General features: G+C 33.4%; 1 pseudogene; it reads right to left on the reverse strand.

Moving 5' to 3' along the window:
• Positions 1-3,176: 3,176 nt before the first annotated feature.
• LOC120185751 lies at positions 3,177-4,912 on the reverse strand (annotated as a pseudogene).
• Positions 4,913-18,113: the final 13,201 nt, after the last annotated feature.

The following is an 18,113-nucleotide window of genomic DNA, read 5'->3' on the forward strand; positions in this document are numbered from 1 at the left end:
GAATTCGATTTCAAGCACTTACAAAACCCTTTAAGCTTTTTTTTTTTTTTTTGTTGAACGACGGAACTTATATATTCTAACATTGTTCGTTATATTTATTTCCACCAAACATTATGCTTAGAAAATTAAATTATATTATTAGGGTAAACTATGTGAATATTCCCTTTTGTTTAGGGTCTGACCAACTTTGGTCACAATTTAAAAATTATGGGTAAATGGTCTTAATATTATCGGTCCATCCGATTTAAGTCTCTCTGTTATAATTTTTGTTAACCCCATTGTTAATCAAGTCCTTAACATGATTGAGGGACTAAATTGAACGGGAGTTAACGGCTATGGGACTAAAATTGAACGGATCGGTAACATTAGGGATCATTTCCTCCTTAATTTTTAAATTAGTGACCAAGGTAGATCAGACCGAAGACATAGAGACTATTTGCATAGTTTACCCTTATTATTGTTATTTTAAGATCCTCCTTTGACTCATAAATGAAGCAATACTTGACACCTAAAGCTAGAAGTAGAATTTTGTTGTTGCTTTTTGTGCATGAAAACATTAATGAAGATTCCACCAAGAAAGACATGCAAGAAAAGTGGGTAAATAGAACGTAATATACCCTAAACTTCTAATATACTCCGAAACCCCAACTAATCAAAACCCGAAACATAAGCATGAAAGCGATGGGTTGGAAGAAAACGGTGTCATTTTCCATGCTTTTTGTTTAATGGAAGAGGCAGTAGTTTTGAAAAGTTTTTCATTGATTATTTGAATGATATTTTTCACAGGCATTGGTGACCTTATATTTTGTTTTCTATGGTGGAAAGTCTTTCCGTGCTAGAAGCAGCCGACAGGCCAGCTAAAAGCAGCCTTCTCTGCTACATTTATTTGATTCGTAAAATCACTTCAATCGTTATCCATTTACGTTCATCAACAGTTGAAAACCGTCCCCTCTTTTATATTATGTTTTGCCCTAATTTCAATGGGTGGGATGTGATTGAGGATATGACCTCAGAATGTTAAAGATGAGTTGAACCTAATTATCTCTTTTTCTTTTAGTTCAAGTGTTTTATTTGCTTTTTGGTGGAATGTAAAGGCACAGAAAGACAGAAGATGATGCAAATGGCATTCCCACCTACACATAATAAAAATCCAAATAATTGAGGCCTAAATTCATCCAAAGAGTATTAGGTTACAATTGCATCATCTCGAATCACCAGTGTGATAAGTGAGGCTCCCATAAACATCACTGTAAGCTTAGTAGGTTACATGGAATCAATTAAAATCATAATAACAAAGTAGGTTTTGCTTTTGTTTTAATGGAACAAGTAATTCAAACTTACAAGTGTAGCTGTGTACTAGATGGTGTAAAAATGGACCCAAGATCAAACCGTTTTATCTTCTGATTTCGTGGTTTAGCACTAAAATGCTGAAGAAAGAAGGATCCACTAAGGGGGCGTTTGGTTCAGGTCATATTTAGATTACGGGGGGATGGAATGTCATTCCCGTTTGGTTGGAAAACATTCCCAACCCCAGCAATAAGTTATTCCCAACAGTGGTATTTTGGGGTATATTATCGGGAATGTGATTACCCACTTCCCTTAGGTATTGTTACTGACGTTTTTTTACTAAAATGCCTTAATTTTTTTTTCAAAAATATCATTCTTCTGTCGTTGAATAAAAAAAATTCTACGAGATAAAAAAACAAATTTATCCTTAAACTATTTTAAATTTTAAAAAAGTCCATAATTAGAATTTATATGAAGTTCAGGGTTAAAATAAAATTTTACCATTCATTAAACCTATTTATCTTTTCAATTTGTAAAAAGTTATATAAATTTTATGAATTTAAAATTTTTAAAGAAAAATATAAATTAAGTATAGTAAAATTATAGTAGAATTCAACTTGTTAAAAAACAAATATATAATAAGGACAATTGGTAAAATACATTTCAATAATCTTTATTCCTATAACCAAACTGTAATCTTACATTCCTGCTAAACGAACCAACACAACAATGCAACATTCCCAATAATTTTATTCCCATCGGTATCCTATTCATTCCGTTAATCTTACATTCATGAACCAAACGCAGGGTTGCAGATTTTGATAAAAAAAAAAAAATGACGTTTTCATGGCCCAAAGTTTATATTTCTATGGTTATTAGTGTTAAGAGCTGTTTTGGGATGTAATGTAGCTGTTATTTACAAAGATATTAAGCATTTATGTCATATGAGATCGATCATTTCTAAAAGAATATGATTTTTATTAGTCAAAAGATCAATTTTCGAAGAAAGAGATCGATTTTTTGTTGTTCCTAAGAAAAGAATCGATTATTTTTGCTGTTTATAGGAAATGAACCAATCCTTCTACTACTAAAATTGCATGGAAAGATTTATTAACTAAATAACATAAAAAAAGTCAATGTGCATAACTAAAAATGAAAGAGATAAAAAAAGGAAGAAGAGAGGATGATGGAAAACACAACAAAGATCACGATAAAATCGGAGTGACATCACTTGGTCAAAGGTCCGCGACACCCTCCTAAACAAATAAAGAAAAATAGAAAATGGAATATAAGGATGATAATAAATAAAGTAAAAGACATATTAAAACACTGTTTAGATATGTATAATATTATTTAAATATTAATTAATATGAAATAAAATCATTTATAAATTTTCATCTTGAACTCATCAAGAAATCTCAATGGTAAAAGAGAATGTCGATCTCCATAAAAGTCCTAGATTCGAAGTAACATATCTACAAAATATGTGTGCGTTGTCAATAGGTTCAAGAAGTTATGAACAAATATTACCTTCCTCAAACTATTCAAAGAAATAATTATTTTAAGAGCAATATCGTTCAATTTGATAAATATTTAAAAAATTATTCTCATCATTAAATATATATATATTACTATATATATTACTGGTAGTACTAAAAGTTTCCACTGGTAGTGGCATTACACGATCTGCTGGTGATTTGCTTTTGGAGACACATCTTTGTGGCAGTTGCATGTTGCTTCTACCGAAAAACATCGATTGCAGTAACATTAATCCCAAAGGATGATCATTATAGGAAAAGGTAATCAGTATAGCACTAATGATAACCAAAAGCAAAACAACCTTAACACCATCATCATTTAAAAAAAGGAAGGAAAAATGGACCACAATGTGCTAGGATGAATACCCCGTATGAATAACTTGATGATTCCCATATCACAGAAGTTGCCACAAGGCAATGTTCCACTTAAAGCATTCATACATGGTTGAAATGTTTCTCCGTACAAATTATAACACCGCCATAATTCGAATTCAGAACAGCTTCAGCTACAGTTTTCACTTAATCATATGGAATTTGGATATGCAGCATCGCATACAAATGGAATGTCAGCGTACATACCAGCAAGTGCACATCTTATGCACTCCACAACGGTAAGAGGTAAGCAAATGCCACAGCTGTCCAAAAGTGCATCCGAACTTACCCCAATAGATTGCAAGTGGCATCCACCGGCTCACAGTCCCGATCACCTGCAAGGCAATCTCCAATAACATGCCCATCACCACATGAAATCTGAAAAAGTGAGGCCATTCTTTCCTCCTAACTATCCCAGATACGCAACAAAGAAATATGCCATCAGGAACCAGCTCGGCAAACTTCCTATGGCTCCGAGGAAAGGATAGGGTCAAAATTCTAAGTCTTCCAAGAAAGGGTGTAGATGATACGCTGTCTCAGCATACATCCATGTCTCATGAAGAGGCATTAAATAGGGTAGGCATGCTAAAGACCTCCACCACCATCTGGGCTTCTTAGTCATTGGAGGAAAACGAAAACTGTAAGGAACATCCTTTGATGCTCGAGGCACAAAATTAGATCTGCGATGCCTTGGTATGATGGTAAAGCTTGTGGAGACTACCTTGATCCCCACTCAACTGGAGATGATGCAGCAGAAAGGTGCAAAAAAGGCACACTACAAAAGAAAAATGAACTTTTGTGGGGAATTGAGACATTCATCATCCAGAACCACAGAATGGAAACTAAAGCAAATTGAAAATTTTGAATTGGTTTGGATTCTTATAAGTTTGAGTTTTGATCTTCTAACAATGTACAGTAAAACATGGAAACAAAATAAAAACCATTCCTAAACTTCAGAGAATGCAATGTAGACAATGAACCTCGTTAATTAGATCCTGCTCATGGTTGCAATTGCAAAGAATCAACTATGAATGAAGAAAACTCAATGGAATTGAACTGACAAATACAATGAACTTCAGTTTGAGTGAAGATAGAATAAATGGAGAACAAAAGTTAAGAGTTAGAGCCTTAGAGGTAGGAGAGGTTAATGATTTAACTTTTCAATGGGGATCCTAAAATTGAATTTATTATTTTGATAAAATATATTAATACATGAAGAAACTTATATAAATATAAACCATTATATTACCCATTTAAATTGCCTTTTGACTTAATTTTTTTCCAGAAAAATACAAGACCAAACTTAAAACATGATTGTAATTCAGTTTGGCTTTGAAACCAAAACAATTTATTTTCTGTTTTCAAACCAACCAAATTAGAAAATCCGGTCCTCCCCCTCTTTTTTCATTTTAACCAAATAATGCACAGTCCTACTTCAAACCAATCTACAAATGATGTTTGATATTAACCTATTGCACACCAAATGGCGTCTTTAAAAGGCAAAAGGGTACGCCAAGACATATACCTCCAGCTGACAAGGATTTTAAATCCAAATAAACCCAGAAGATTTACTGTTGCTGCTACTTGCAAAAATAGAGCGACCGCACAGGCTTAGGAAGCCTTGAACTCACTGAAACAGACCTGGAGGGAAAGGTGAATCCATTCAGAATCATGGCAGCTGCCTGTTCAGACAACATACGAAATTCTATCAGCATGGTAGAGTAAAAGCGAAAATTTACTTGCAAAACTAGAGCGACACCGCACAGGCTTAGGAAGCCTTGAACTCACTGAAACAGACCTGGAGGGAAAGGTGAATCCATTCAGAATCATGGCAGCTGCCTGTTCAGACAACATACGAAATTCTATCAGCATGGTAGAGTAAAAAGCGAAAATTTCAAAATAGAATAACTATGCAATCCCACCCATTCAAATAATGTAAACATAATAGGCAAGAAATAACATGGAGAGCTGGCATTTCCCCGGATAATAAACAGCAGAACAGAAAGTTCATGCATATATTAGGCGCACACAACCAAATTTCATAGCGGCAGATGTCTCATCATGTTAATCGAGGAATATCTCCATCCCAAATCGTTACATCCACATAAAAAGTTGTTGCAAAGATTAAAAAAATACATTCTCTGTCATATTAAATTCATAGTACCAGTAAGATCATGTGTTTCTGGCTCAACATTGTTCAAATTTTATCACTGGTCTTTAATCCGTAATACCAGCTAAAAAGCCCATTGCTATATGATTAAAGATTACAATCAATGACCACTGCTAAAGTAACTACATGAGGGATATGTTTGCTTAAGCATAATTATAAATACTAATCTACATTCCATTTCCTGAACAAGTAAATATGAAACTAAAAAGAGAAATCTACAGTAGCAACTGAAAGGAATGTTTCACACTGAAATTTATCAACCCAAATTAATCTCAAATTTCAACCATCAAATTTAAAACTTAATAACCATCTTGTGAACCCAATGCTAAGCTCAATTAATAAAGAAACAAAAACCCAAAAACTAAGAAAATAAATCAATGAAAATTTCCTTAACCAAAGCCTTGGGTATGTCAAGAAGAGAAATTACCATGAATTGGAAAATATTGAAACAAAGCGGCTTGAAATGCTACAGTCAAATGGTAGTGTTATTCCCGCCTGTTAACCGCTAACCGCTTTCGACATCGTAATTCTATTGTTTTCCTGGGAAAGAAAGGGCCAAGCTTTTCCCGATTGGAAAATTTACAAAAAGAGAAGTAAAAGTAAGGTTTAGAACAATGTTGTGCCTTGGGCTTCGGCCATTAGTAAATCATTTCCAGTCCGACTTTTGAGGGTACTGAAAATAGCCCATCATGGTGCATCAAGTTATCGTAATGTGCTTATTATTAGCCCATCATTACTAAATTCATATTGATTTGCTTTTTGAAATATGGTAGTAAAATTTATATTAAGAGAATTTAACTTCTAAAATTTTACTAACAATTAACTTATAAAATTTTAGAGGAAAAATAAATTATTAATATGAATATAAATAAATCAATAATTAATTGACCTAATGAGATATGATATTAGATCTCTTAAGCAATATTATAAATTTGAATTCTGATACTTGTGAATGAAACATATCCTATATAAATATAAATAATATAAGAATTTTAAAATTTTGAGGATCTCACTCGCTCTCCCTTTGATTCATCCTTAATTGGTAGAGGTGTATTCGGTTCGGTTCGATTCGTTTTTTTACTAAAAATTAAATCGAATCGAAATAAACGATTTTCTAAAATTTAAACCGAAATCAAAACCGAATAATTAAAAATCGAATTATGTAAAATTGATTTTTTCGATTCGTTCGGTAAATCGGTTTTTTCATAGACAGAGAACATACAGCGTGGGATCCCATCTCAGAGTCAAAGAGCAGAGTCAGCAGATTGAAACGAGAGCCACTTTACACAGTTCATCCAGCTGAAAGCGGGCAGACAACGTGGGATCCACTTAATTGAAAATTAACCTGTGTCAGTAGATTCCCAAAAAGTCCCCACACTTTATGTTAAAAAAACAAATTAAATTACGTACCTTTTCTTTTTCTAACTTGAACAAGATTAAATGCCCCAACAGTTTACTTTCTATTAATATTGGGTTATGCCTTATGGGAATTGGGTAGGGTAATCGGATATTCGGTTCAATACGGGTCAAAGGGTTTTATATGAAAATTCGAATTGAACTGAATCAATTATAGTTTCATTTTTAATCGCCCAAACTAAACCGTTTAGAGATAAATCCAAACCGAACCGAATCGTTTTATTCATTCGTATCGATTTCTCAATTTGTTACTCAATCCTATTATTAGTATGGTTGTATGGATATAATGATGCAAATTTTTGAACAAAATCTTATACAAAAAAAATATTCTATACAAGGAAGACACATACCTATTTAATTATTACAAAATTATGGATCAGAAGCAATAGTCTTCATAATATCGACAATTGACTTGGATTCGGTATTTGAAGTCTGAAATACCTAAAAAAAACCATAAATACATGATTACAATTTACATTAACAACTGTAAAAATATTGACTAAATTGAATGAATAGATTAAATCAAAAGGTCATATAGGAAGTCAACTGTCATGTTACCAGGAGAAAAGGGGATTGGATCGAGCAAATTAGGGATTGAGGATCGAATGAAATTAGGGCAGACGCAATTGGGAATTGGAGAAAGGATTAGTGGAAACGGTTACGTTTCTGACCAAGGATTAAATGGAGCAACAAGCCACCAGGGAGATGCTCCACAAAACCCACACGTGACAGCAGAATGACAGCTACTGTACCTGGCTGTTAGATATGAAGACAAAGATGGACACGTGTTAATAAATAGTACGGATGTATGTAACCCCACATCGATGGTTATCCGATTTGATCTAAGAGACATATTAGAGTCACCGAAATGATTCACCCGTAAAAATTCTAGAAAAAATTAAATTTTTTGTTAAAACATAAAATCATAACATAATTTATAAATACAAAGTAAAATTTAATAATATTAAAAAACATATTTCATACTTATATAAAATAAAATACAATCTACATGTTCCCTAATCACATGCACATATTCTACAAGTAACCGCCAGTGGAACTCATTTACTGATGTCGATAGATACATTGATTTGATTCTTTCAACCTGAAATCAATCTTTGATTCTTGATGATTAAAGGATTTTATAAAGGTTTTCAGGATGAGCTGGGATCCCACTGTAGTTCATCGAGTAAAGTCATAAAGTTCTCAGTTCATAGGAAACATTCAGAGAACCATGTTTTCAATATATTAAAATAGGATGTCTAGTGTGTCCCAACTAAAACCAGTAAAAAGATATGAATCTTTTTAAAACAATAACAATTTAAAACATGTTTTTAAAACCATAGTATAACCCTCCAACCAAACACCGTTATCCAGTTCCCCAGAACTGCATCCACAAGGGCTTACCCTAAGAACACAACAAAGGGAGCCACCCTAAAAGAATGCCTTGAGGCCCGAGAGCCTACCCAAGAAGGTTACTCAAGGCCATGGTGCCTATCCAAGAAGGATTTTGGGACCGCAGGGCATACCCAAAGAAAGATCTCGGAGCCTACCCAATGATTACCTTAGGTCTGCGAGGATTTACCAGTCGGATCAGGGCTGAACCTCTATACTCCAGAATTATACCCATATAAAATCCATAGAAATCAGTTTTAACAGTAAACCGTAATATCTGGATTGTGATCCAATAAAATCTCGTAAACGTGACAATGAAATAAACCATATAATTTCCCTCCACCTGTACACCATATATAGTCCCATAATTAACCCAAGGGAGTGCCTTGGGGCCTGAGAGCCTACTCAAGAAAGTTTCTCGGGGCCTTAGAGCCTACCTTAGGGTCACCTTAGGTCCGTAAGGATTTACCAGCTTGATCAGAGCTAAACCTTCAACCTACCCAGATAATGTCCCAATAAAACAATTCAAGTAGTTTACCAAAGAAAATAGGAAGCCATAGTTCATAAACCAGTAAATCAATAAATTTCGGTAAAACACATTTCAAAATATATAAAACAGTCATGTAGTACATGGGGAACACATTAGAGGATCCAAGTATTTTTCAGAGGCACATAATAGTAATGAGGAACACATGAAACTTATGAAATTTGATTGGATTCCAGAATTGAGGTCCTATTAAAAAGGATTCATTACTAACGGATCTATCAGACATTTAAAGTTGATACTTTAAAATCCCGTTATGATTCATGTACATTAGGAAGGTGTTCATGAACCTTTATATCATAACAATTCTAGATTCAGATTTACAGAGAGTGATTCTATTACTTAAACGATCAGGGGGTATTCAGGATTATGTATTGAATTATCATAATTTTGAGTCCAATTGAACCAACGATCCCAACACTGCAATACTTGTCAATCATTCAGATTGTGATACTTCATTATTATTCACTTCTTATTATAAACTGCACTAGTTGACCTGATCACTATCATAATCATCCTTGATCAGTTCTTGAGGAGACAAATAGGTATTCTGGTGGTATTTATTTCTTTTTTGTATTGCAACGATATCAATAATTGTCGATGTGCTTGATCTGGGGTTTAAAACCCTTTAGGGCGGTACTACATATAAGTTCATCAATATTTCCAGACTTGTCTGAGCCATTCACTTAATTATAGGTCTTTGAAGGTACTTAGGTCATTTGGTAGTTAAGTCTATTCCGATCACTTCGGAGTTTCCATAGTAATTCAATCATTTCTGAAATTCAGATACATACATTTCTTCCAATCCATTCAACTTAGTCATATAATTTAGTTATTTTATGAAATTGAGACGTGTAAATTACATTCGATAATGTAGCCTCCGAGTGTTATCTTAGAAAATAGAATTTCCAGGTCATTTGGTATGCAAGGTTGATTTATTCATTTCAGAGCTAGAGGGTATTTAGTTATTACAGTACTTAGTCATTCCTTGGGTCATTTTATATTTCAGGGTATTCCAATACATATTCAAAATTTAAACCAATGATTCCAAGGTTCAAGTGTATCAAGATATGAGTTTTTAGGTCGTCTCCATTATCATAGCCATCCATTGTGTTTTTTTTTTACACTTTAAGTGTATCATCGTCATTTCATTCAAATCTATCCATGACATATTTTTGATAAATTAGGTTTGAATGCATTCTAGTTCCTTTAGCGTTCAGGGTATTTTGCTCATTTGATCATTGCAGGTTATTACAGTTATTTCATAGCTTGAGGATATTTTGGTAATTATTTTTAATTCAAACATATGCATTATTTATGATAATTGGTCCAATATGTTTTTTCTGGGTTATCTTTTCACCATCCGAAAAAGTCTTGGTAATTTACAGTACAAGGGTATTTTTGTAATTTTACCCCATAAGGATATTTTTAGTAATTTATTATCCAAACAATCCCAATATTTAACCTTTAAAGTAATTTATCAAAATTTAAGGATCTTGAAACCAAATCATTTATTATTGAATCATTGAACTATAATTATTTCTGATTGATCTTCCAATTTCTCTTTATCGAGCCGTCTGAGTCTTATACCGTGTTCTATCCTTAATCCAATTTACGTCTGAGTCCAATGATAATTAAATACATCTAATGGATCAATCATTTATATTCATGCAATTACCATATATCATTGAGTTCCAAAAAACATGCAAAAGGTAGTAGAGTATTACATCGGTTTTCATGCCATATCGATCAACCATTTAAACTCCATTCGATCACCCTCGAACTTTAAATCCTCTGATACAAAGCAACCGAATTTACGTCAGAAACTGAACTTAAATGAGAAACTAATTTGAATATAAAGACAAAACATTGAAAAACGGCTTATCGGGTGCGAATTTGTCAAAACAGACTTCGGATTCGGACTTAGGACATTGGAAACATACAATAGGACCTTTTTCGAAAAAGTTGATTTTTTGTGTCAAAGTCAACGATCAACAGTCAAAGTCAACGAGTTTTCTCAGACAAGTTGAATCAAACGAGTTGACACCGTCCGGGTTAACTCGTACGAGTCAACCAGACCCGGTTCAAACCAATTCAGTCTGACTGGAACAGTTCTAAAAACTTCATGGGCCAGTGAGTGGTGGCGCGTGCGGCAGCGACAAGGGTTATTTCGATCGACCGATTATCCCTGGTTCAACATTCACCATAATCGATCCAAATCAACCTTAATAATCAGCTATAATAGTGTAAAACAATTGAATAAAAAAATAAATCGATTACCCTCAACGGCGAACGACGAATGCAACGACGGTGAGCGACGACCTGACCAGGTTTTGGTCGGAAGAACACCGGGAATTCAACGAGGGAGGCGATGAGATGAACCATCGTCGAGATCAGCCGAAAAATGAAGAAATACACGGTGACTGATTTGGGTTTTTCCGACGAATTTCAAACGCTATTCACGACGATCAGCGATAGTTTTCGACAATTTATTAGTAGGGTTATGCTCGGGAGGTGATGCCAGAACCGGTCACCACCGTTGGCTGGAGAAGAGTGACTGGAAATGGGCAACAATGAGTGAAGGGGAAGGTTAGCAGTTTTAGGAAATTTTCCAGGTGATGGGGGAAAAGAATGATTTATTTTTCTCACTTAACATAAAATGAGAGATTTTAGGGTTAAGTCCCTAAACTTCATAAGATTTCAACCTGAGCTGCAAGTTTCTAAAACTTGCAATTTAGTCTATTAAATTTACTTAAATCAATAACATTTAGCCCTTAACTTGAGTGTGACAATGTAAATGTTGAGAATATATATGCCTGAAATGTAATCAAAACAATTGTGAATATTTTGAATGAAAATATGAAATTCTCAATCCTTCTTTCTTCCTAAAATCTATTAATTCTATAAAAATACTTTACTTTTTCGGTCCATATATGACATCAACTTAATGAGTCAAAGTCAACACGACTATCAAAATCATCAACCAATGTCAATAAGTGAATGATCAATAGTTAGTTGTCAATGACCCAATTAAATATCTCAACTTAATTCGACTCAAACAAGGTCGATTTGATTCGAGTATAATTGGGTCAGGTCTATTAAACTGAATCAAATAGGTCGAGTTTGTCAAATCGAGTCGAGTTTAAATCATTTAAACTGATCAAATTGAGTCTAGTCAACATGTCAAATCGGATCGAAACTAGACTTGGATTCTAAATGGTTATGCTTTGACTCAAATATGGTTCAGAGTTGTTCTTATTGAATCATGTTTTGACTCGCTAAGTTGATCGTGATTGGGCTTTATAAAAAGTTTGGATCTGGATTCAACGAGTCTTAGGTAGGCTCGATATTGAGCCTCGTTTGGGTCCGAATTCACATGACAAATACGAGTTGGTGGGTAAGGCACAATGACAATGGTAACAACAGCAAATCTCTCATTAGCGCACGAGGCGTTTGACAATTAAAATATAATGAAGAAAGAAAGAAAAAAAGAAAAAGGCGCATGAAACTTAGTAGAACGCACTGTGACAGAGAGGATGGAAGTTCGGGTCTCTTTAGAAGCCATGTTGTCCACTTTGTAATCTGTAATCAAATTTAGAATTATAAATACACAGATATAATTCAAATTAAATTAATAAATATTTGAGGGTGTCTATTTGTATTCGTTTCAAGTCAACAATAGATAATATTTTTAAAATTCAAATTGGAGTTGATAAATATCTTGATCTACTATCTGAATAGTCATCCTTACCTAAATGACTCAAAACCTATAATCAAACTCATAAACTTCTAAATATTACAACAACAATATAAATCCAACTAAAATTCAATAAATTTAATAGTTAGAATCTAAATTACATAAATTTAATAGCCAATGATAGTCATGTATATAGTAATTGTCTTAGCACTCGGTGTTTCTTTTAAAGTTATCCTTATATGACACATAATATATAATTTTATCTTTGACCAAATAATAGCCAATGATAGTCATGTATATATGTAAACTCGACGATGATATGCATTTGTTTATTGATCGGTCTTGGTGGGGTGTGTTATTAGGGGTTGATGACAATGGCTATTTCGACGGGGGTAAGTCTTATATTCTTCTTATATTGCATTTTGATTAATTTTTTTTAAATTTATGAAATTCACTAATATATGTATTTTTTTATAAAACAACATATTGATACATGGGTGTCACGTCTTCTGATAATAAGGAAATTGAAGAAAATAAAAAATACGCGATGGACTATTATGCCGACGTCTTTTCACGTAGCTCACTTGAAGGATCAGATAGACACTTCATATGTGTTGGGTAATGGAAAAGCTAAACTTTATCCTGCGTGGTGGGAGGTCGATAATGTTAGTATTTATTTTTGAATATTTTAAAGGTGTTCATAAATAAAAATTTGATGTGCGCAATTGAATTATTATTTATAATTGCAGGTGTTTATCCCTGTTTTGGAACGTCGTTATTGGCTTCTCGTCGAGCATCAGCTCTCATCCCTGAAGACAATGGTATATGACAGCATGTTGAATTACATACTATTGTCTGATTTGAGAGATATTATTTATAAGGGATTGAGCGCTCATTTGGCTAAATATTTGGATGCGATTGATTATTGGACTAATTCTGGAAACAAGAAGCCAAAGAAGTTCAAAGTTACAATGATCAGAGACGAGACTGCGCCACAACAAACGCAGGGAGCCAGAGTGGATTGTGGTCCTCTCGTATGCATATGCTTGGAACGTTTGACGACATGAAGTAAACAGTTTCTACCTCCCACAGATAGAGATAGAGGTGCAGTAGGCTTGTGGTTTCGGCATTTTATGGCTAGAGCGATATATGCGAGACGCTGTCTACCTGCATCCGCGTACTGAAAGTGTGCATAAACAACACAAATTGGTAAGTTTGAGCAAGTGTTGTTAACATATATACTCTTTGTTGGTTTGAAAATGTTTGGTTAAGTACCTAGATAATTTGCTATTTGTTGGTTTTAGATGTGTAGAAAGTGTTGTTTGAGCAAATGTTTGGTTTCTACAGTTTAATCCTGATCCTGAAGTGAGCTGCGTGAAATTGATGTATTTGTGCATAAACAATTGTCTGCGTGAAATTGATGTATTTGTAAAAGTTGATTTGTTTAATTGATGAGGAAATAAAAAATATTTTTTGCTTGTTTAATTGATTTGTAAAAGTTGATTTGTTTAATTGATGTGTAAATAATTTTATTTCAATATGCATTAAGTTGAAGGCAAAAAAGACCTGTTGAATGTACACTTTCGCAACGCGAAAGTCTAATTCGTGTTACGATTTCGAATTTCGAATTTGACTTTTGCAACAATCGTAACGCGAATTTGACTTTCGCAACAATCGCAACAAAAAATCTGATAAGTGATAACAACTGAACAGATCATAGCAATGTTCAAACTCAAGTTACTAATGAATGTCTAACTGAAATGTATGCATTCACACATAAAATACACATAATACAACGTTTGCATTTAAAAATCACCTAAGTTAATAAGTCCCAAAAGGTGAAGCCGGTTGTGATAGGGATTTTGATTTTGATTACGATTTTGATTTCCTTTTGCTTGGCACCATATGAACATTCTCCCATGACCCTCCAAAACACAAATCTATCCAAACATGATCAACATTAGATGATTTCATTCTACAAATTGTAAATTAATTTACTAAACAAACGAGCTATAAACTACATATCATCACTAACTTAGAGAAGAACATACCTTTATTAAGTTGATAATTAATAAATTGGGAGAGAAATCATTGAAAAATTATATAGAAATAAAATTATGTAAAACAAATGCCTTCCGAATATTATCCATTTCATTCAGCTCATGAAGATAGGGTAACCGTTAACCGAAACAGTCTGAGAGAAACATAGCTGACGTAGAAGCAACTGCATATTTAAAATCTCGAAGGTGATCCATTTGGTTCTCAAACATTTAAAGCATCAGAAGCATTTCGGACTTATGATTTGGGTGGTACACGGGTAATGCAACAAAATGCATCAAAAAATTCTCGAGAATTAAACGCTAGATATTTTAATAATAATGTTAAAATAATGGAAGATAAACACGTAAAACATAAGTACCGGTACAATTAATAATGTAAACGGATAAAAGTTATCCGGTATAATGAAAATAGCCGTAAATGACAAGTTGAGACGCTTGTCATGTACGCCTATTACCATTGCACCGGTAGAATTTTACCGTTTACATTATTAATTTAGCAAAGTATCGATAGTTTATAAACATGTACCCTTCAATTATTTTTGTTATTATTACAAGTTGTAGCCCTCAATTATCGATATTTTTAGTTACCATTTGTTGCATTTCCCGTATACCACCCAAATCATACGTCCGAAACGTTTATGACACTTTAACTATTTGAGAACCAAATGCATCACCATTGAGATTTTAAATCTGCAGCTGCTTCTACATCAAGTATGATTGGCTAAGATAGTTTCGGTTTAGGGTTAACCTACCTCAGTGAGCTGACTGAAATGGATAGTATCCGAAAGGCATTCTTCGGATATCCAATCTTTTTGTTTGTTAACCAAAAATTACGATGGTCAGGATTTCCCTCACGTTTAAAGTTGAAAAAAAAACAATGGAAATTAGGAATAATCAATGATAACATGCATATTGACTAAGTTATTCCATTGAGTAAGTTGTTGTTTGGATGAAACAAAGGCTCGGGCTAATATTTATATTGGAGCCGAAATTTATATTAAAATTCAAACTCCAATTACATATGAAATGAATTTGAAATGCAGTGTTAAATTGAACATGGAAATTGCATAATTGATTCATACTGTTCAAGTAACATGCTTTATGAACCATCAAGCTAAAAGACAATATTAATTGAGTTCAAAGCTGAGTTGTGAGTTGATGGGGTTGTAACACCCCCAACCCGTACCCGACCCGGATACGAGTCCGACGTGTCACATTGACTTTTCAAATCTTGACTCTTAAGAAAAATCCCGGGAAATTTAAAACTTTATTTAAAACAAATACATACTTGATCAGAGTGCTCGTACTTAATGACTTATTACATGCCAACACTTTATACATAACCAAATACATACTTTGTCAAATACTTCTGATCTGATCTTTTAGTAGTGATACTGTCTTTGCCACTTCTATTCTTTCACTTCTCGTTTCTTGGTACCTACGTGTAAATCACTTACACGCTAAGTCATAGACTTAGTGAGGCATAAAAAACATATAATATAACCATATATCATTTCATATAAATAAAAGACATACATATGCAAACACTATCAATAATCCTTTCCACTTACCATATACTCATCATATAACACATATATCACTATACCCAGAAACACACATAACATCATATAATTCATGTATGTGCATTCATATCATTGAATCATGACATATCAATATGCATGAATCTATTGTATGATAACAATATACAATCAGGTCATGCACACATGCAACTTACCTTCTTTTATCACTTTCACTTTCATTTGTCTGTCAATTTCATTGCCCATGTATATTATTGAGAATAGAGGTATGTGAGTACATTGAGGTTGTGCACTAATGTTGTCACCACAGCTCGTATAAATTCCCTCATGGGGCACCGAACATTCGTTCAGTATTCGTCCCGAAGGACCTGTCCAGAGGTTATAAAGAACCCCGGTAACTATCCAGAGGTCATAAAGATCCTCGGCAACTATCCATATGTTCCTTTCAACATAGGTAAACCCTCGACTCTTGGCATGCCAACTATACCTATAGCTCTCGTATCATATACTATGGGCATTTATTTATACATTTCGTATCACTTGTTCTTTCTCTTCTGTCACATACCACATGTATGTGTAACCATATATCTCATATCATATCACATGTATTATATATACATGTATTTACGTAAATCATTTCATATAATTCATATCACATATATCACATGTGCATATAAGCTTATAGCTTCTTTCACATATACATGTAGTCACATAGCTTTCTTTCATGTAACCATGCATGTCATGTCAAATAATATATATCATATGTTGCATTTTCACTTAAGCATATAAATCATATAACATAGCATCCATCTATTTCTATGTATTAATGCATACATGGTAATCACATAACAATTTAGAAGTTACTTCTTACCATAGTAACTCCATCACTGGCTCATCACAAGCCAATGTTAATTTAATAAAATAAGTACAAAATAAATTGCACTCACCTTAGCTTTGCTTTGATTCGATTCTGATTCCTCAATTGTCCCGAAACGGATCACTTTCTATCTCTACATAACAATACACAGATTCATATCAATATTCCAATTGATATATTCTAAACTGTCACTTCTTAGGCTAAGAGAAAAGCCCATTTCCTCTTTCAATGAATGTATGCATCGATGCACTACTTGTGTATCGGTGCATAAAATGCATTCGATGTTTTTATTTAATGGGGATGCATCGATGCACTCCTTATGCATCGATGCATAAATCCTATTCGATGTTTTCTATTTAAATTCATGCATCGATGCACTGCATGTGCATCGATGCATCTTAAACAATTTCTGGTATTTATCATCGATGCATCGGTGCACAATGAATGTGCATCGATGCACATTGCCCATAATTGACATTTTAACACGTAAATCATCAACTCTTCCCTTAATTCTTCTATTTTGATACCCTATTATGACTTTAAACTCAACTATCATTATTGAAACCAACTTATGCCCATATAAATCATATTTATCTTCCATATTTCATCAAGATTCTTAAAATTAAGAATCTTACTAAACTTTCAAATTTGTTATAAATCTTTTCTAACTTCATAAATCTCTTATTCTTATTGATGACAAGTTAAATTCCATCTTAAAAATCTCTTATTAACTCTTTTCCAGAATTTCCTTTAAAAACTCATTTTCTTTAATCTTTCATAACTTCTTTATCTTTCAATCTTAAGATAACTTAAGCTTTCCTTAAGCTTAGTTATTATCTAATGATCAAAACCCAACCATAAATTTAGCAAATAACCAACTAACAAAGAAACTCACCTTTGCAAGCTTGGCTCTTCACGTTTGAAAGAAGATGAAGATGAAGAAGATAAGTCTAAAACTTATCTCTTCAATCATACCTCTCATATATTATAATACCCATTTATTAATATTTAATATTATCTTTGTTCAATGACCATTTTGCCCTTCATCTACTTTAATAATTACTAATAACTTTTAGGAATTATTTCCAAATAAATCATCGAATTATTCCATTCTTCTACTTAATTCATCAAATTCTTAAACTTTACAATTTAGCCACTAACCCCTAGTTTGGGATGTTACAGGGGTTGTCACACTTGTCACATGGTGGGAATAATCATATGG

The sequence above is a fragment of the Hibiscus syriacus genome, unplaced genomic scaffold, assembly GCF_006381635.1.
Source record: "Hibiscus syriacus cultivar Baekdansim isolate YM2019G1 unplaced genomic scaffold, ASM638163v2 tig00004004_pilon, whole genome shotgun sequence".
In the NCBI taxonomy this organism is placed as follows: Eukaryota; Viridiplantae; Streptophyta; class Magnoliopsida; order Malvales; family Malvaceae; genus Hibiscus; species Hibiscus syriacus.